The sequence below is a fragment of the Dreissena polymorpha genome, chromosome 12 (genome assembly GCF_020536995.1).
Source record: "Dreissena polymorpha isolate Duluth1 chromosome 12, UMN_Dpol_1.0, whole genome shotgun sequence".
NCBI classification, from domain to species: domain Eukaryota; kingdom Metazoa; phylum Mollusca; class Bivalvia; order Myida; family Dreissenidae; genus Dreissena; species Dreissena polymorpha.
Window position 1 is genome coordinate 48,707,294 of NC_068366.1, and position 22,743 is coordinate 48,730,036.

At 33.9% G+C, this 22,743-nt stretch overlaps 1 long non-coding RNA gene across 1 annotated transcript; it reads right to left on the reverse strand.

Moving 5' to 3' along the window:
* Window positions 1-82: 82 nt before the first annotated feature.
* Window positions 83-21,645, reverse strand: LOC127853527 (uncharacterized). Its single transcript, XR_008036654.1, has 4 exons — window positions 21,516-21,645; window positions 1,122-1,186; window positions 850-900; window positions 83-156 (listed from the first exon to the last, which is right to left on the reverse strand). It is a non-coding gene; the product is annotated as an uncharacterized LOC127853527 (long non-coding RNA).
* Window positions 21,646-22,743: the final 1,098 nt, after the last annotated feature.

Genomic DNA, 22,743 nt, shown 5'->3' on the forward strand with positions numbered 1-22,743 from the left:
AATAACTTTGCTAGCATAATGCAAGCCCTGTATTCGATATAAAGGCACAAGCTCCACAATGTTTCATGTGTTTGGCACCCACCTCTTTTTAGACCATTTATCCACCTGAAATTTCTTCCCATCTTCCTCTTCTTCAAGAGCCCTGCAGAACTCACGCTGCAAATAAATAGGCAATTTTTTTTTCCTAATAATGTTACAACTTAATTTTGACGAAGCATTTAAATGAAAACATTACAAGAGTATAACAGCAGTCTTTTAATATACCAATACATTATCTGGAACAATTTAGCCAATCTAAGAGGTTAACTAGCAGTAAGAGATCAGTTAAATTTATCATAGCAGGGTTTTTGCCCTTACCCTTAATACAGGATATCACGTCAGCCACAACTTGATATTGATATTGCATACATGTTTTGTCACAAACACAAGTATATATATACATCGTGTCGTTTGTGCCATAAAAGCGAGACACAACCCTTACCCGTTAGCCTATACGAGACACTATCATGCTTACAACAAACAGTATGATGTTTATAATCGCATATAGCGCGACTGCGGTGTCGGTGAAGTGCACGTTGTTTGGTAAAAGCCAGCGTTCAGATTATCCACAAACATCTTTATTACCGTTAAACACTATATCACTATGGTAAGCAGCACTGGACATGAGCCATGTGACGTTCCACGTTAGTAGATTTAAGTCAACTGTCATAATAATATAATAGACGTGATAACAATATTCATAACCCTGTCTTGTGATAGCCACGTCTAGTCTACCTAGTTGTAATCATAATTGAATCATTTATCATAAAACCATTTATATGGCCCTTTAAATCTCCAAGAGGTTCTCACCTGTATATCCATTGTCATCAACTCCATTTTGATTCTCATCAAGTTACCATTCTGAAAGGTAAAAAAAGAACTTTATTTATCGTACGCAGATTGAAAACCAAGAGTCCTTTTAAATTGTATTATCCCCCGCCAAAGGCGGAGGGATATAGAATTTTTGCGTTGTCCGTCCGTCATTCCGTCCGTCTAACACAGAACTTTATAGAGCTATATCTCAAAAACGAAAATATATCAGGATGAAACTTCATGGGTTTATATGGTATATATATAAATACCTTCTTTATTTCTTCAGGGTCAGTGATCGGGGTAGACATCCAGTCCGTGTCGTCCATTTTCTATGCTATATATAGATATCTAGATAAAGTACGCATAGATAGCTCACTAAAGCAGTCAAACATCTGTAACAAGATAAAACACAATAATACAAATGCTATTATTTTAAAGATAAAATTCAGAGAGCAGTGCTACAATTATTTGTTTTAACAAGAAGCACGCTCGTCTCATTAAAAATTCACTTAAAAATCTGACAATTTCTAAACTGAATTCCCTTATTTGCCTTTTGACACTTAATTGTGACTTTGAACTACAAAGCAAGGACCTCGTTTTAGTATCTATTTCTCAGTATGCATGTAACTACTGCAATTTAAAAAGCCTTCATCTGCTCAATACTATGGTTTGACCTTGAGTTGTGACTTTGACCTTAGACAAAATGACCAGCATTATTTTGATCATTTTTTCCAAATTTCCAAACTAGATAAAGATATGCCCAATACAAAGAGAAAATAACTTTTTTCCTAAAGTTGACCTTGATTTGTGATTGCGGTCTTATTTAATTAAAAAGAAAATTAAAAGAACTTGACCTTAAATTATAACCTTGGCCTATGACCTAGGCATAGGGACCTAAATTTACAGCAAGGCAGTCTGCCTCATCATATTAATCACGTTTTCCAATTTATTTGAAAATCCATCCATGGTGGATAAACATTTGCACTGGACAAAGTGACACGTATACATATTAGGAGAGTAAGTTGGTTCCTTTTTCCTAGTTCCTTATTCCTTATTCGAATAAGGAATAAGGAACAGTTCCTTATTCCTTATTCACGATTCCTTATTCGAATAAGGAATAAATAACGGTTCCTTATTCCTTATTCACGCTTAACATATTTGACTAAGCTTTTTAAGAAAAATAATGCAAACAATTCTCAATTAAATCAAAGCTAAATAACAAGAATACATTTAATTTGTGTATAACGATACATATTCATGTTTCTTCTCAGCGTTTTAATAGGATTTTTTGAATAACCCGAGCCGGCATTATCTACTTCGAATTCTAACTTCAAATCAACCAAACCTTAAGCCTGTATACTTATTTAACATTTATGTGATATAAAAATGCAATCTAGTACATTTCCTAATTTTTGTTTTCATTTAAACTCAATTTCCTTTTTCGCGGCCGAATAAGGAAACGGGAACCAGTTCCTTATTCCGTATTCAAGCCGAATAAGGAACCTGCATTTTTTTACTTAAACATCAATGAAAATGATCAAAATTGTTCAACATATAAATGAACATCATTATATACATGTGTATACATAGGTTGGATATTTAAAATACGCATTGCAATACATTTCTACTAAGTTTTAAGTAATGATAAACCAGTTCCTTATTCAGTTTGAATAAGGAACTGGTTCCTTATTCCTTATTGAAATCGAATAAGGAACTGAAATGTACTTACTATAAATAATAAATCAAAATCGAATAAGGAACGGCATTTTCTTACTTAAACATCAATGAAAATGATCAAAATTGTTCAACATATAAATGAATATCATTATATACATGTGTATACATAGGTTGGATATTTAAAATACGCATTGCAATACATTTCTACTAAGTTTTAAGTAATGATAAACCAGTTCCTTATTCAGTTTGAATAAGGAATAAGGAACTGGTTCCTTATTCCTTATTGAAATCGAATAAGGAACTGGAATGTTCTTACTATAAATAATAAATCAAAATCGAATAAGGAACGGCATTTTCTTACTTAAACATCAATGAAAATGATCAAAATTGTTCAACATATAAATGAATATCATTATATACATGTGTATACATAGGTTGGATATTTAAAATACGCATTGCAATACATTTCTACTAAGTTTTAAGTAATGATAAACTAGTTCCTTATTCAGTTTGAATAAGGAATAAGGAACTGGTTCCTTATTCCTTATTGAAATCGAATAAGGAACTGGAATGTACTTACTATAAATAATAAATCAAAAACGAATAAGGAACGGCATTTTCTTACTTAAACATCAATGAAAATGATCAAAATTGTTCAACATATAAATTAATATCATTATATACATGTGTATACATAGGTTGGATATTTAAAATACGCATTGCAATACATTTCTACTAAGTTTTAAGTAATGATAAACCAGTTCCTTATTCAGTTTGAATAAGGAATAAGGAACTGGTTCCTTATTCCTTATTGAAATCGAATAAGGAACTGGAATGTACTTACTATAAATAATAATTCAAAATCGAATAAGGAACGGCATTTTCTTACTTAAACATCTATGAAAATGATCAAAATTGTTCAACATAAAAATGAATATCATTATATACATGTGTATACATAGGTTGGATATTTAAAGTACGCATTGCAATACATTTCTACTAAGTTTTAAGTAATGATAAACCAGTTCCTTATTCAGTATTGTTTAGTTTACTTTTTCGCGGCATTATAATAATTAATCACATGCATATTCAAACCGATCGGGGTATGCTTACTTTAACAGTAAACATATACCAAATCTGTTTTGGAATCATTTTATTTGCTTTCACCTTTTTAGTATGATTCTCTTTTTTTCACGTTAGTTCTTCCGTTAACTTCAGAGATTAAATAAACAACTCTTAATCAGTCATTTCTTAACATGAATAAGGGACAAAGTCCATGTCAATGACCGTAACCAGTTCGACTCTTTATTTATAGCTGGCTTAGGTATCGACCATCCGAATGTGTGTTTCTGGAATACAGAAGTGGTATCAAATACGCAAGTAGTAAATGAAGTTTAGTTCTCAGGTGTAAAAGCAAAGCAGAGACGAGCCAAATTCTAGGTTGTTCGAGGTGGTTAATAAGTTATTACCTAGTATCTGCCAATTACAGTTAGAATAGAAAACGAAACATATTTTAATAACGTCTATTGATTTGCTTATATAACCAACTAACAAAATGTCAATTTACTTTCACAACGATGTACTGTGTGATTGACACTGTGACGTACCCATTTTAAATTATATTTTCCAATAAACAACAGTAAAATATAAAGGAAAATGATTGGTCACAAACAAAAATGTTTAATTGTTTCGGATGAAGTGTGGATAGCAAAATAATGATTTTTTTTTCTTTAACTAATCAAAATTGTGTCGCATTTTATTACGTACTAAATATTCCCCAGATCAAGTGTTTAATTAAGTTTGTACGAACCTAGGCACACGATTATTAACCGAAGGATCTACAAAACGGAAATGGCCTCGATGGTGAACAGTTTTTCGCCGTTCTTAGCGTAACAGTTGCACTCTGTATTCGAACCGAGTAAGCAGATGGGTTATCATTAAATTAAACTTAGTAGAAATGTACTGCAATTAATGATTTTGATACCTAACCTACATTTTAAATGCTTTTCATTGATTTATTGGCTTCTTTGGTTCATTTATTTGTATTTTTTATTTAAAAAATGCCACTTCCTTTATTATTCGATTTGAATAAGGAAAAAGGAGCCATTTCCTTATTCATTATTCAAACTGAATAATAAACTAGGCTATCATTAAATAAAACTCAGTAGCAATGAATTGCAATAAATATATATTTTTTTATTTCCAACCTTCATCTTTATACATTGATTTTCTTTGACAAGTAGTATTCTTTGGTTTATTTTGATTTATGTTTGAGTAAGACGATGCCATTTCCTTATTATCGTCTTCATAATACTTGTTTTCAGTATCGTCAAATAGAATATAAAATAGAAATGTGACAGAATACATCCATATTACATAAGCAAGCTTAAATTTTACACACAGCATCTAAAAAAATAAATATCCGAAAGTGACCGTTCGGAATATAGGCTTCCGAATAAGGAACTAACTTATTACTCAATTCCTTATTCAGATGCTTTAACTTCGGATAATTACATTCGGATCATTCTTGCAGAGCGCAGCTTTATGTTCGTTATTATTGGCTATGTTTATTGTAAGATTTTTTCTTCTGTCTCTGATACAGTTCTTGAAGTTTTATGTGACCCCTTCCTTTTGCCAAGACTATACGGTATCTCATTACAAAGCATGTTTTAGACATCCCATTCCGTTCTCATACGTAAACGAATACGAAGGGATATTATTAAGGATGCAAAGAGATTTCAACACGTCACCATACAAGCAAGACTGCACCGGAAGCAGCGGTACAGGTGTCTCTAGTAGACTGGAAAGTTCAATCGAGATGCCTCAACATTTTATTTTATTTAACATTCAAACACCTGCGCGCAAACTTGCTGTTATAGTGTTTTTTCTTCATAGATTTGTTTAAATGCGAATACGCGTTTTCTCGCTCGTGCAAACCAACGGTAAATACGGCGACCTTCAACCTCGGCACACGATTATTGACCGTGGTATCTAAAGAACGGCGATAGTCTCAATGGTTGAGAGTCCTTCGCCGTTTTTAGCTTAACAGTTGCGCTCTGTATTCGAACAGAATGCCAAAATTGCGAACAGCGTTGTCGTCAGTGCGACATCACTGACGTCACCATAAAAAATGTCTGCACCGGAAGGAGCGGCCCAGATGCCTCTTGTAGTCTGAAAAGTTTCGTAGGAATGCCTCCGTTTTTTTATTCAATTTAAAGACAAATGCGTTCTCAAGCTCTTATTGAGTGTTTTTCTAATTAAATAGATTTTCTATCACTGAAAAACGCGTTATCTCTATCTTGAAGCCAACGGTATATCCGGTGACCTTAAACATTGGCGCGGAAAATAAAGGTTGCGAGAACCAAAAAAAATGGCGCTCGTCTATTTGATAACCAGTCCTATTTTTCCGATGTTAGTCCAACTGGTTACTTTTCCTTACTCGGAAGCAAAAAAAGGAACTGGCTTATCATTTAACAAAAACCGAAGAAGAAATGTTCTGCAATACATATTTTGATACGCGACCTATATTTACAATGATTTTCATTGATTAATTGGTCTCTTTGGTTCATTTTAATTGGTTTGTTTAGAAAGGAAATGCCAGTTCCTTATTCGATTTGAATAAGGAATAAGGAACCAGTTCCTTATTCCTTATTCAAACCGAATAAGGAACTGGGATATCATTATATAAAACTAAGTACAGATGTTCTGCAATTCAAGTTTTTCATACCCAACCTAAATGTAAAATGCTTTTCATTGATTTATTGGTTTCTTTGGTTCATTTAAATTAAGTTGTTTAATAAGAAAATGCCAGTTCCTTATTCGATTTGAAAAAGAAACAAGGAACCAGTTCCTTATTCCTTATTCAAACCGAATAAGGAACTGGGTTTTCATTACATAAAACTCAGTAACGATGTATTGCAATAAATATGTTTAATTTCGAACCTACATATACCATGATTTTCATTGACATTTAGTATTCTTTGGTTAATTTTAATTTATCTTTGAGTAAGACAATTCTATTTCCTAATTATCGTGTTCATAATACATGTTTTCAGCGTGTATCGTCAAAAATAATAAACAATAGAAATGTGACAGATTACATCCATATAACATAATCAAGTTTAAATAACACACACAGCATCTATAAAATAAAATACCCGAAAGTGATTATCCGAATTCGCTCTTCTGAATAAGGAACTAACTTATTACTCAATTCCTTATTCAGACGCTATACTTTCGGATACTTACATTCGGATCATTCTCGCATAGCGCAGCTTTATTTTCGTTATTATTGGCTATGTTTAATGTAAGATTTTTTATTTATATCTCTGATACAGTTCTTTAAGTTTTGTCTGACCCTTACCTTTGGCCAAGACTACACGAAATCTCTTTTCTAAGCATGTTTTAGATATCTCATTTCGTTCTCATACGTTAACGGTTACGAAGGGATATGATTAAGGATGTTAAGAGATTTCAACACGTCACCATAAAAGCAAGACTGCACCAGAAGCATCGGTCTCTTGTAGACTGGAAAGTTCCATCGAGATGCCTCAACATTTTATTTATTATTCAATAACCTGCGCGCAAACTAGCTGTACAAGTTTTTTTCTTCAGAGATTTGTTTGAGTGCGAACACACGTTTTCTCGCTCATGCAGACCAACGGTACATACGAGGACCTTCAAACTCGGCACACGATTATTGACCAGGGTTCCTAAAAAAACGGCGATGGTCTCGATGGTTAATAGTCCTTCGCCGTTTTAAGCGTCATAATTGCGCTCTGTATTTGAACCGAATGCCAATAGGTTGTACAGCGTTGTCGTCAGTGCGACGTCACTGACGTCACCATAAAAGCGGGACTGCACCGGAAGCAGCGGCCCAGGTGACTCTAGATGTCTGTTTAGTTTCGTCGAGATGCCTCTGTATTTTGTTTTTCAAAAAAAAAAGCGTACTCAAGCTGTTATTGAGTGTTTCTTTTTAAATAGACTAACTATCACTGAAAACGCGTTATCTCAATCTTGGATGCCAGCGGTATATCCGGTGACATTAAACATAAGCGCACGATTAAAGGTCGCGAGAACCAAAAGAATGGCGCTGGTCTTTTTGATAACCAGTCCTATTTTTGCGATGTAAGTCCAACTGGTTACTTTTTCCTTATTCGGTAGCAAAAAAAGATCTGGGTTATCATTTAACAAAAACCGAAGAAGAAATGTAATGCCTTACATATTTTGATACCCAACCTATATAAACAATGATTTTCATTGATAAATTGGTCTCTTTGGTTCGTTTTAATTGATTCAATAAGCAAGGAAATGCTAGTTCCTTATTCGATTTGAATAAGGAATAAGGGACCAGTTTCTTATTCCCTATTCAAACCGAATAAGGAACTGGGATATCATTATAAAAACGAAGAACAGATGTACTGCAATTACAGTTTTTGATACCCAACCTACATTTAAATACTTTTCATTGATTTATTAGTTTCTTTGGGTCATTTGAATTAAGTTGTTTAATAAGAAAATGCCAGTTCCTTATTCGATTTGAATAAGGAACAAGGAACCAGTTCTTTATTCCTTATTCAAACCGAATAAGGAACTGGGTTTTTATTAAATAAAACTTAGTGGCAATATATTGCAATAAATATTTTTATTTTCGAACCTACATATACCATGTTTTTTTATCACATTTAGTATTCTTGGTTAATTTCAATTTATGTTTGAGTAAGACAATTCCATTTCTTTATTACAGTCTTCATAATAATTGTTTTCAGCGTGTATCGTCAAATATAATATACAATAGAAATGTGACAGAATCCATCCATATAACATAATCAAGCTTATATAACACACACAACATCTAAAAAATAAAAAATCCGAAAGTGATCGTCTGAAATACAGGCTTCCGAATAAGGAACTAACTTATTACTCAATTCCTTATTCGGAGGCTATACTTTCGGATACTTACATTCGGATCATTCTCGCATACCGCATCCTTTATATTCGTTATTATTGTCTATGTTTAATGTAAGATTTTTATTTATATCTCTGATACAGTTCTTTAAGTTCTATCTGACCCTTACCTTGGGCCAAGACTATACGATATCTCATTACTATGCATGTTTTAGATAGCTCATTCCGTTCTCATACGTTAACGGTTACGAAGGGATATGATTAAGGATTTAAAGAGATTTCAACACGTCACCATTGAAGCAAGACTGCACCGAAAGCACTAGTCGACTGTAAAGTTTAATTGAGAGGCCTGAATATTTTATTTTATTTAATATTCAAACACCTGCGCGAATACTAGCTGTACTAGTGTTTTCTTCGTAGATTTGTTTTAGTGCGAATACGCGTTTTCTCGCTCATGCAGACCAACGATACATCCGGCGACTTTCAACCTCGTCACACGATTAATGGCCGTGGGATCTACAAAACGGCCGTGGGATCTACAAAACGGCGATGGCCTCGATGGTAAACAGTCCCTCGCAGATCTTAGCGTCACAGTTGCGCTCTGTATTCGTACCGAATGCCAATATTTCGTACATCGTTGTCGTCTTTTCGACGTCTCTGACGTCAACATACAGGCGATAATGCACCGGAAGCAGCGGCCAGGTGCCTCTAGTAGTATGGAAAGTTTCATCGAGATGCCTACGTATTTTGTTTTTCCATAATAAAACAAATGCGTATACAAGGTTTTATTGAGTGTTTATATATTAAAATGCATTTTATATCTCCGAAAACGCGTCTTCCCGATCTTGGATGCATCCGTACATCCGGCGACCTTCAATAATGGCACACAATAAAAGATCGTGGGACGCGACAAAATGGCGCTGGTATCGGTGGTTACCAGTCCTATTTTTCCGAGTTAGTGCAGCTGGTTACTTTGTCATTTTTCACCCGCGAAAAAGGAACTGGTCATCATTACACATAAAAACTAGGTAGAAATGTACAAGAATACATATGTGCGATACTCAACCTACATTTACAATGATTTTTATTGATTTATTGTTGTTGTTTTTTGTAAGAAAATGGCAGTTCCTTATTCGATTTGAATAAGGAATAAGGAACCAGTTCCTTATTCCTTATTGAAATCGAATAAGGAACTGGGTTATAATTAAATAAATAAAAAGTAGAAATGTACTGCAGTTAATGTTTTGGATACACAACGTAAAAAACAATGATTGCCATTGATTTATTGGTCTCTTTGGTTCATTTTCATTTATTTTTTTATTAAGAAATCGCCAGTTCCTTATTTGATTTGAATAAGGAATAAGGAGCCAGTTCCTTATTCCTATTTCAAACCGAATAAGGAACTGGATTCTCATTAAATAAAACTAAGCAGCAATGTATTTCAATAAATATTTTTTTACATGTACCATCATTTCATTGACATTTAGTATTGTTTGGTAAATTTTAATTTATGTTTGAGTAGAACAATGCCATTTCCTGAATATCGTCTTAATAATATTTGTTTTCAGCGTATTTCGTCAAATAGAATATACAATAGAAATGTGACAGAATACATCCATATAACATAATCAAGCTTAAATAACACACACACACATCTAAAAAATAAAATATCTGAAAGTGATTGTCCGAAATACGGGCTTCCGAATAAGGAACTAACTTATTACTAATTCCTTATTCAGAGGCCATAATTTCGGATACTTTAATTCGGATCATTCTATCATAGCGCAGCTTTATATTCGTAATTATTGGCTATGTTAAATGTGAGTTTTCATTAATTTATATCTCTGATACATTTTTTGAAGTTTTATCTGGACCTTACCTTTGGCCAAGACTATCCGATAGCTGAGTATCGAATAAGGAACTGGGTTATAATTAAATGAAACTAAGTAGAAATGTACTTCAATAGCTATTTTGTTATACCCAACCTACATAAACAGTGGTTTTCATGATTTATTGATCTCAGTGATTTATTTTCACTTATTTTTAATGAAGAAATCGCCAGTTCCTTATTCGATTTGAATAAGGAATAAGGAATCAGTTCCTTATTCCTTATTCAAACCGAATAAGGAACTAGGCTATAATTAAATAAAAAAAAGAAGACATGTACTATAATACATATTTGTGATGCCCAATCTACATTAATAATGATTTTCATTGATGTATTGAGCTCTTTGGTTCACTTTAATTTATCTTTTTTGGCAAGAAAATGGCAGTTCCTTATTCGATTTGAATAAGGAATAAGGAATCAGTTCCTTATTCCTCATTGAAATCGAATAAGGAACTGGGTTATAAGTAAACTAAAATAAGTAGAAATGTACCTCAGTAAATATGTGTTATACCCAACCTATATTTACAGTGATTTTCATTGATTTATTGATCTCTTTGATTCCTATTTATGTTTTTGTTTAGTAAGAAAATGCCGTTCCTTATTCGATTTTGATTTATCATTTATAGTAAGAACATTCCAGTTCCTTATTCGATTTCAATAAGGAATAGGGAAGCAGTTCCTTATTCCTTATTCAAACTGAAAAAGAAACTGGTTTATCATTACTTAAAACTTAGTAGAAATGTATTGATATATGTATTTTAAATATCCAACCTATGTATATACATGTATATAATGATGTTCATGTATATGTTAAACAATTTTTATCAATGTCATTGATGTTTAAGTAAGAAAATGCAGGCTCCTTATAAGGAATGAATAAGGAATAAGGAACTGGTTCCCTTTTCCGTATTCGGCCGCGAAAAAGGAAATGGAGTTTAAATGAAAACAAATATTAGGAAATGTACTAGATTGCATTTTTATATCACATAAACGTTAAATAAGTATACAGGCTTAAGGTTTGGTTGATTTGAAGCTAGAATTCGAAGTAGATAATGCCGGCTCGGGTTATACAAGAAATCCTATTAAAACGCTAAGAAGAAACATGAATATGTATCGTTATACACAAATTAAATGTATTCTTGTTATTTAGTTTTGATTTAATTAAGAATTGATTGCATTAATTTTCTTAAAAAGCTTAGTCAAATATGTTAAGCGTGAATAAGGAATAAGGAACTGTTACTTATTCCTTATTCAAATAAGAAATCGTGAATAAGGAATAAGGAACTGTTCCTTATTCCTTATTCGAATAAGGAATAAGGAACTAGGAAAAAGGAACCAACTTACTCTCCATTTCCAAAGTGTGACATTTGACATAGAATTGTGAACTTTACCTCAGCTCTTGGAGCCTGGTTTTTGAAACTTTGATGTTGAATGCTCTAGAAAAGTGACATTGGTCTTGGACCTCGGGACCTGGTTCTTACGCGCAACACTCATTCCTCACAAAGGCTCAAGTAAATATTTCCACTATTTGAATTTAGAAGGATACTAGTAACCGCAAGCTTAGTAATCTGGGTGTGTGAAAATTCTCTCTCAGAATGCTGATAATGTATTAGAAAATCCAGCCAAACTATTCGGACAAAGTCTTGCTCCAGACAAAGTGTATAGTACATATTTCCTAAATTTTTCTTTGGTCTTTAATTGTTGCCTAGACCTTTGACCAAGGAAACACCGGACTATGTCTGATCACGTTGATCAGTAACGAAAAGTTATATGAAAAGCTAACCTTGAATTTTTAACTAGACTTTGAACATAGGAACCTGGTTCTTGTCCATTACACTATGCCTCATCATGATGAGCCCTTATGCCAAGGTATTTGTAGCGCCGTTAAATGTCGCATCGCCGTTATATGTCGCAGGCTACGAGATTTGTCGCAACGTTGACTATAAATGTCGCAAGGAACGATAAATGTCGCAAATACAACTGATGATATTTGTCGCAACTTTAACGATAAATGTCGCAAATATTTCAACTGCCGATATATGTCGCAACATTAACGATAAATGTCGCACACCTTTGTAAGTCATGTTTCAAATGACTAAAACTTTATGGTTAGATCTAGATTACCCGACGAGGTTCTTTGGGCCGACTGCCACCAGAATGGTCAGTTTTTAGTTAGTATTGTCCGAAATTGTCGGTTGTGGTCAGTTTTGTCCATAACTGCCAGCTGCGGTGAAGATCGACAGAAGCGGTCATATTTATTCATATTTGACCATAAACGTTAAGATGCAGTCAAAAATGACAACAATCCTTGTTTTAAATTGGTCGGAAATCGGAAAAGCGAGGAGCGCGTAAGTTTTTGCTTTTGGTTTAAGGCCGTTTCGACAAGTTTGGTTGTGCCCGGTCTTGAGTAGAGTAATGTCTGTAGGTCGCTCTTTTTCTTCCACTCATATTGACAACTATTTGATAAGCACTGTGCTTAAAACGATTATAGGCTGATGATAAAGTAAACCAAAAATGTTTATTCATGTAAAAAAAAATGCCCGAGGAGGACAAATATTTCGCTTCTTTCCTCGTTGTTTAGAGTCAGATTTTTAACTCGAAAAGTATAGCAACCATTGACACTTTGTACATATCAGTTAATCGGAATTCTATACATTTCCTCAATAAAAACAAATTGCTGCAATGGCCGAAAATTCAGGAAATTACCTAATATACTGGTTTATACGCTGTATACAAAATCAACCGAAAGAGATTGTATTGCTTGTTACTTATTTGCGGACCTCTCAATCAGTTTAGCCTCTTAAAACGACAAAGACTTTTTTGAAACATAGAAGAGAAATCTTAAAAGATAACAAAATGTAGAAAAAAAAGGTAAAGCGTTTAGTAAAGAATGGATTTCGAATTACCGGTACCTAAATCCTTCATTGGCAAAATTACTTAAAAGCAATATCAAATGCAATATAATTATTAAGGCAAATTAAATTTCTCAAAGATGGAATGAAGAAATTGTCTGTTTATTTTGCATTTATGTTTTGATTACATTGGCGTAGCCAGACGTGCATTTACGGGATTTGTTTAAATTATGAACATCGCGGATGCGTAAAGGAGGTATTTTTTAGCAAGATTCAAATATGAAATAATCAGTAAAGAGTTCATATTACCAGAGATTTAATACAACAGAGACGTAGATGTTGCTTAACGTCAATGTTATATACGTCTCTGATATTACAGTATAACAGTGCAAACCAATACATTCCGTTCGAGAATTAAGATTGATAAATAATAGAAACATACATATGTATACATTTGAAATGCGCTAAATTTGTTAACATGTGTATTTGTTTAAGGTGGCATATATTTAATAACCAATTCTTGACTGAAAAGTGGTCAGTTCAGTGTTCATACTGGAATTTTTCTGTGTTCACGGCGAGGTCGTTGTGAGAACACAGAAAAACATTATGGGAGAAATAAGATTGACGTGAAGTTGTTGCGAGAACACGGAATACATTATGGGAGAAATAAGATTGACGTGAAGTCGTTGTGAGAACACAGAAAAACATTATGGGAGAAATAAGATTGACGTGAAGTTGTTGCGAGAACACGGAATACATTATGGGAGAAATAAGATTGACGTGAAGTCGTTGTGAGAACAAAGAAATACATATAGGGAGAAGTAAGATTGACGTGAAGTCGTTGTGAGAACACGATAATACATTATGGGAGAAGTAAGATTGACGAGAAGTTGTTGTGAGAACACGGAAATACATTATGGGAGAAATAAGATTGACGTGAAGTCCTTGTGAGAACACGGAAATATATTATGGGAGAAATAAGATTGACGTGAAGTCCTTGTGAGAACACATAAATACATTATGGCAGAAATAAGATTGCCGTAATTTCGTTGTAAGAGCACATGAACACGTTATGGGAGAAATAAGATTGACGTGAAGTCGTTGTGAGACCTTCTGCTGCTACTACTACTACTACTACTACTACTACTACTACTTCTTCTTCTTCTTCTACTACTACTACTACTACTACTACTACTACTACTACTACTACTACTACTTCTACTACTCCTACTTCTACTACTCCTACTACTACTACTACTACTACTACTACTACTACTACTACTACTACTACTACTACTACTACTACTACTACTACTACTTCTACTACTACTACTTCTACTACTACTACTGCTACCACTACTACTACCACTACCACTACTGCTACTGCTACTGCTACTGCTACTACTACCACTACAACTACTACTACTACTACTACTACTACTACTACTACTACTACTACTACTACTTCTACTACTACTACTTCTACTACTACTACTGCTACCACTACTACTACCACTACCACTACTGCTACTGCTACTGCTACTGCTACTACTACCACTACAACTACTACTACTACTACTACTACTACTACCACTACTGCTACTGCTACTGCTACTGCTACTACTACCACTACAACTACTGCTACTGCTACTACTACCACTACCACTACCACTACTGCTACTGCTACTGCTACTGCTACTACTACCACTACAACTACTACCACTACTACTACTACTACTACTTCTACTACTACCACTACTACTACTGCTACTGCTACTACTACCACTACCACTACCACTACTGCTACTGCTACTGCTACTGCTACTACTACCACTACAACTACTACTACTACTACTACTAAATGAGAACAAGAAGAATATTACCAAGAATACTAAACATAATAAGAAGAATAAGCATGAATTGAAATGATAACTTGTTTAATTAAAAATAGAGACTCACCAGCGCTGTATCACCTTTTCATTAAACAAGTTGCGATCCTCACTCGCCCGTTTAAAACTGCTGAATAAAGAGCGCCGGGGCAAAGGTAGGGTTGACGCGGTAGCCAGGTAATATAGGAACGACTCTCCTCATGTTCTGTTCTACGAAAACCAACTTCGAGTAACAAAGCAGTGTCTCTTTCACATCTCTATTAATACTTCTCTAACAATTATACGTGCCGTGCAAGCCTATTGTACTATTTTACGTCGCTGTAATTAAATCTGTATATCGTGAAATATGCAAGTACTCGTCCGCATGAACAACTCTGCCTACTTCGTACTGAAATTATAACATGATCAGTGTTTTATCTTGATGTAACATTCTGTTCTTTACATTGTTTAACTTAACTTATATTTAAATTGTTGCTGCTGAATGCTTAGATGGAGTGTGATATAACTCCAACGATCTGCGTTCAATGTTCATGGTCAGTTTTCGGCATCCGAGACCTGCAACTTAAAAAAAACGCCGAACCAATGGAATACGTTTAATGTCATTATATATGCGATACCCTTTGCAATTATAAAAAGCGTTAAATGGTTCAAAATTGTTATTTTATACTATGGTAATAAATACTAAATAGATATATGTTTGCTCTGTGCCATGTATTAAATAAGCAATCCTGATTCGTGAACGCATAATTCATTATTTAAAATCAATGCAGTTTCAAATAAAAACAGTAGTTTAAATGTGACTGTGGTTTTAAGATCTTACTGTTTGTCATAGTATTAATTAGACAAGTCTTATTTAGCTATTCATTACAGGATAATAGGCCCGTAAATCCCTCATGCACATATATTATTTTATCAATTTAAAGTTATAAATAATAAATATATATAATAATAGTTATGTATGAATATCAATTCCCATCCAGATGTTCAACAAACAATTCAGAATGTATATAAAGCTTAATTTAAAAGTATAAAAGAATACTGTATAACAAGCTTGAAAAGCATATGCAGTTTATATGTAAACAATTTATATTATTTTTGGTGCGTTTAATAATAGTTTGATCGAAAACAATTAAGCATTCAACACGGTATCATTAAAGCTCCATATGTGCAAACAAATGTGCGCTATTAAAGTTTAAATGGTAAGCTTATAAGTTAAACTGTCCTAATATGTTATTATCAATTTAATACTTTTTCTAATATGAAACTAATACTATGAAATTTATGGAATAAATGAAATATGTATTTATAAACAAATTTGACAATACAATATAATAAACAAACACTTAAATTGGAAAGTGGGATTAAATAAAAACCAGTATCGTATTTTACAATATCAACTAAAATTTTAAAAAAAGAAATCATTTCCACCACCTGTGAAAGGTGTGGTCCATTTCAGTGAACTCGCTTTGATACTGAATAAAAGCCCTGAAGGCACTGTAGGTGTTCGATGTTGTATAAGTTTAGACGCAACTCAGTTTTAAAAATTATATTATAGCTTTAAGTTTTAAATGAACACAACCCATTCAAATTTATAAAGAGTGTGTCTTAAAGCACAGGTCCAGATGTGGTTTTTTTAATCATTAATAGAAAATATAATTTAAGCTTCATTTTGGGAAAACAGGGCTTAATGCATATGCATTAATTGTCATCCCAGTACCAAAGACTCTTTAAACGAAAAACATTATAAAATCAGAAATGTCGTCCTTAATTAGCTTGTGCGCATTGCACAGGCTTATCAGTGTGCACAGGCTAATCTTATTTGACATGCATTAAGCCCCGTTGAGAAAATATAATTGCAACAAACATGTGTCTCAATTGATGTAAACCGTTTTTTTTACACATGATCATAACTTCCAGAAGTAAAAAAACCCATGTATCATGTTTAAGCATATACATTTAAACATGTTATGTGTGGCTTTTATTGTTGACTTCCGCCAGAAAATAGTTTTGATAAGAATTAAAATCGTAGGATCACTTACTACTTATTCCCATAATTCAATGCTCTGTGATGGCTTTTAAAATCTATTCTGTATAAACATACACCTCATCCATCAATATATGGGCTTTTCCCATATGCCCTTTGCATACCAAGTTTATACTACACGATTTATGGAACCGATACTAAATATAAAATGTATCATGACTTTCTGAATTACGAAATGCATTTAGGAAACTTTGTATCAATCTTTTTTCATCCCACATTTTTCTCAACAACAAAGTATGTAATTGGCGTCGCACTGAAGTGCGGCGATCAGTATCTAATACTTTTTTTTTCGCTTATGAGAGGAGAAGTTATTTTACGGATCAATGTATATATTTTTGTTGTCAGAATATCTTGCATAGTGGTGATTTTTTGTGTAAATTAGTGTAAATAAGAACTGCATTTGTGCCTATTACATTTACTACAACATGTATTGAAAAGCTAATTCTTTTAATTAATAACTGATCACAGGGACTGGGCAAAAATGAAAGATCACAGGGACTGGGCATATACGCGAACCGGTGAAACTTTCTGGTTTTGTATAAAAACAAAACTTCTTTGTTCCACTATCCTAGCAACCACCTAGTTACTAATAAAGGCGCTAAAGAGCGCGAAGCGCGACACGTGTTATTAATTGTAATAATGAGTCTTGATAAAGGAAGCAGCCGCTTATCAATGAGGAGCACCATCACAGCACCCCAGTCTCATTACTATCAAGTCCTCCTACAGTTTTTTTTTAAGAACCACATATAGAAGGCCGCAGGCCTGACCCGTATCTTGCCAGTGGTATGGACCCTTTGGTATGGACATTTAACCCCGCTCAATATCCAGCGTTTAAACTTCCGGGTTTACATTTAAACCGACTATTAATAGCTTATTAATATCTTAGTTAGAAGGTGATTTTTCAAGCGGTTCCGTAGTGTAGTGGTTACACGCTCGCTTTACATGTGAGAGGTCCATGGTTCAAGCCCCAGTAAAATCAAATTATTTCATTTGTGTTCTATGTTAACTTTTTGTTTTGATGTAGACATTTTAGTTTAAATAAATATGCTGTTTTATTGTAACCATTTTGTGTTTTTATTATGCCCATGAAATATATGTGTGAGAGGGTGGGGTGTTCGTAAACACATTAAAACTTTTACAGTGTTTTCATATCAATGAGTACTCAACCCCTATCGTAAATGAGCAACGTAAGAATAAGTTCAGAATCATCTCCCCTTGAAGGTGAGAAAAAAATTGAAATTAAAACAAGAACAATGCTCATTCCAAGCAATAAGATTTCCAACTGTTTACCAATTTATTTATGGTATTTGAATTTACTGAACGTTGCAAGCATTGTCTTCTTAAAAGCTTAATACACATACAATTACAGCACACTACCTAAATCTTAACTCACATTATTGAGTGGAAACTGAGATCTACTTATCAACAGTGAGCTTGATTCCTATATAGCCCCAAATGCAATCCCAACAAATGACTTCATGTAAGTTACCTGTAAGTACACATAATTGCAGAAAAATACCTCTTTCTAGTTTTAAGGCCTTTAACTTGAAATATTTTTTCATTTTGAGTAAACGTTTAGTTGATTCAGATGAAATATGTTTTCTTTTATTAGTAACAATGCCCTTGACCGCACTGACGCTAATGCGATCCGCCGCTAGATCAGCATGTAGCCCATCTCAATGTTTCACATAAACGGTAGTTCAATTGTCCAGGAAAATCAAAATACAGCTGTTGACATGTTACACCAGGGCATGATTTGTGCCAAAGGACCACCATACAGTGGTACACACCAAATATGAAACCCTGACCCTCGTGGTTTCAGAAAAGAATATTGATGTTTAAAGTTATTTTCTATATAAATGATTCCTGGAGTGACCGATTTTGATCCTCGAACTCTGATGGGCGATACGATAACGTCACCGAACCGACTACGGCATAGATTCAACCGCGGAGGCGGTTTCTTACCTACTTAATCCCTTTGCATCATATTTACCCGTTGAAGTGAGTATCTTGACAAAGGGCTTAGTTTTAGAACAATATCGACAAGTATAGACCAAATCTCACGCGGCAAGTTCACATAAGAAGAGAACCCGTAATTCCTGGCAGTTTTTATAAAAAAGGCATTTTCCTTTGCTGGTTCAAAGAGCTTAGCTCAGATGATGGGACCAGAGGTACCGGTGCGATCCTGGATTTTATCCAAGAATATTCGCCTTCTATCGCTGATTCAAAGATGACAAAGCTGTCAGTCTCCAGGAGAAATACCGAGGAATTCACATGTTATTCTACCGAGACAGTTCCTGTAAGACTAACCATATATAACCAAACTTGTCGAAACGGCCTTAAACCAAAAGCAAAAACTTACGCGCTCCTCGCTTTGCCGATTTCCGACCAATTTAAAACAATGATTTTTTGTCATTTATGACTGCAACTTAACGTTTATGGTCGATAATGAATACATATGACCGCTTCACGATCTTCACCGCAGCTGACAATTGTGGACCAAACTGACCACAACCGACCATTTCGGACAATACTAACTAAAACTGACCATTCTAGTGGAAGTCGGCCCAAAGAACCTCGTCGGGTAATCTAGATCTAACCATAAAGTTTAAGTCATTTTTAAAATGACTTACAAAGGTGTGCGACATTTATCGTTAATGTTGTGACAAATATCGGCAGTTGAAATTTTTGCGACATTAATCGTTAAAGTTGCGACAAATATCGTCAGTTGGATTTGCGACGTTTATCGTTCCTTGCGACATTTATAGTCAACGTTGCGACAAATCTCGTAGCCTGCGACATATAACGGCGATGCGACATTTAACGGCGCTACAACGGTTTTTTTCCACTTGTAGCCACATAGTTCATACATTTGATTGACATTTACTTCGGAGACAACTGCAACCATAATTCTGTCTATTACCTTATTATCAAAAGCAAAAGTAAAAAAGGCGAAACAGTATTCATTGTATAATCGATAAATACAACTTCTTTTATTTACTTGTGAAAACCATACCGAACTAGAAAAAACAACAACATCGAAATGGTAAAATAATAGTCTTTTGAGATGTCTTTGTGTATATTTTTTTCTTTATGTATAATTTGTATATATTTTTATTTTATTTTCTGAAATCTCTCGCTAATAAACGAATTCAGTATAACAGGAGTCTTGTCAGTGTAAATTGTGAACGGTGTTATACCAATTATAATCTCGAGAACCATAGATAATAGTACTTTATGGATGGTTATTTCTATAAATAGATTAATAGTTCAAGGAAGAAAAGTATTTCCGTGATTCTGGTGTGAAAGTCAGTTTTAAGAGCTACAAATACATAAAATGTACACAAGTTTTTTAACTTATAATTTACAATTACATTTAAAATTAGAATAATATGTAATATCAACGATAACACACGGCAGAGCTGGGCCGGACGTCTATAATCGGCCCTAGCCGCATAATCGCCTTGGGCCAAAGGCCCTCGGGTGTTATGTTGGCAGCGGGCCGATTATAGACGTCCGGCCCAGCTCTGCCGTGTGTTATTGTCAAAGTTCTAGTATAAAGACCTTGTTCGAAACTAAACTTGTCCATAGGTTCAAACAACTTTTTTTAAATGTTATGCCCACTTGCGTAAAATTCATTTTCACATAATTACAAATTAAAGGTCACTTAGTAATGCCAATACAAAACTCATCGATTTAGGTTAAATGAATTTGCACACGGATCTATCTATAAAGATTGTTTGATGTGTACTTTACGCGGAAACATATATAAACAAAACACTTTGACACTTAAAAAACAACAACAAAATATTGCATCGCTGAATTTTGTTCGAGATGTACGAAGAAATTACGAAGTGCGGTGTGATAATAAAAATCGCCGCAGAATAAGTGTTTGGAAATTTAACATGGGCCAGTATCGCGAGGTATAATAGTATAATTTATATCTCATTGGTACGCCTCGGTCAAAGCTGACATGTAAGAACAGATATATATGTATAAACCGCTTTGTTAATATAAAAAACGGATTCAACAAAACGCACAAATTCTGTTTTGAATTAGAATGTAAGGTCCGAATGTTCATAAATATTTACAACTTACGTTTAATTTGCTATTAAATAATTTTCTAATTCTCTTTATTGATGATTATGTATAAGTTATTAAAATCGTGGTGTTATTCATAATAAAAATAAGTTTGTCATAGAGTCGAACTTGGCGGCGGGGAATGAGCTGTTAATAAGCAAGTCTGAGCCGAAACGTCTAGCGCTGAAGAAATACGATAAACAGCCTTGTTTGATATCAAACAATTGTCGGTAATATTTTCATATTCAATTTGATCACAGCGACAATGTTCTGAAAGATCCTGCAATAATACTATTCAGTGTAATATAAACTTAAAACGTACTTACTTTTTGTACTTCAGGCACTGCTTCGATAAGATAACTTAATATTTTTTACCGACGGGATATTTTATAATATACTCGAAGTACGTAATATCTGGGATCCCGCTTACATGTGGTTGGAATTCTTCGAATGGGTGCGATCCCGACGTGTGGCGTTTTATGTGTCATTGTTTAAATGTAATGACTCTCCCATAAACACGCCGGTATGCGGATACTTTGATAACAGATGACACTTCGATACCAGATAACAACAAAAGCCACGCGCGAGAGGTGAGTTCTTCAGCTTTTTTACATTTATGTTCTGTTCATTTGGTTTTCAGACACGTAACATTGTATGGTCGATTTATGGTATAGTACTTCGTATTGCGGAGTAAAAAAATCGTGGAAAAAAAAACAGTAGATTATAATAAAAAAGATAAAATTCCATCGATAATCATTATGATTTCGATGATCAGTACGTATTTCAACAAAATCAAAATACTTGAAATAAAACAAGAACGTGCCAACTAATCGAAATAAAAGATCAATATGTCCATTAATGTTACAACATTTTGAATTTTAGTTCACTAACGTATTTGAAGAAATTCAAATGTTTTAAGTTTTCATGGACACTTGTTTTACCGATCACCTCAAAGACAATGGCACTTCGATTCCAGATTACTCGACACTTTTTACCAGACACAACACACTCAATTTAGTGCAGAATGCAGAATTCGCTGTGGAATACTGTTATAGTAAGCAGACAATAAATAAAAATGTATGTACTGACGTAAATTAGAAACAAATTACCGACACATGTTCTTATCCCTTTGGAATATGATGATTTTGTATAAAAATAATAGACACACGTAAAACTAATTTGATATGCCTTATGAGTACAGTCTTTATGACCATAAAATTTGCAGTTCGAGTCACACAACAGGTGGATCTTCGCATAGTAAACAAGCTTAAACAATTTTAAATTACATTTTAAATGTAACTCTTCAGACATATCGAAGATGTTAATTTAAAATTGTTTAACCTCATGTACTATGTAATTTTAAATTACATTCTTTGTAGCGAAACGGCTGATCTAAAGCATGTCTAATTATGTCCTAATGAAGTTACTAAGGCCATGTACTCATATACTAGATAGCGTGTCATGAAACATCACTCCGCTAAAACTGCTAAGAGCTAAATTTCAGCAGCGATGCAGGTCGGAAATTCTATAAGAACTTTTTGGCTCAATGCCATG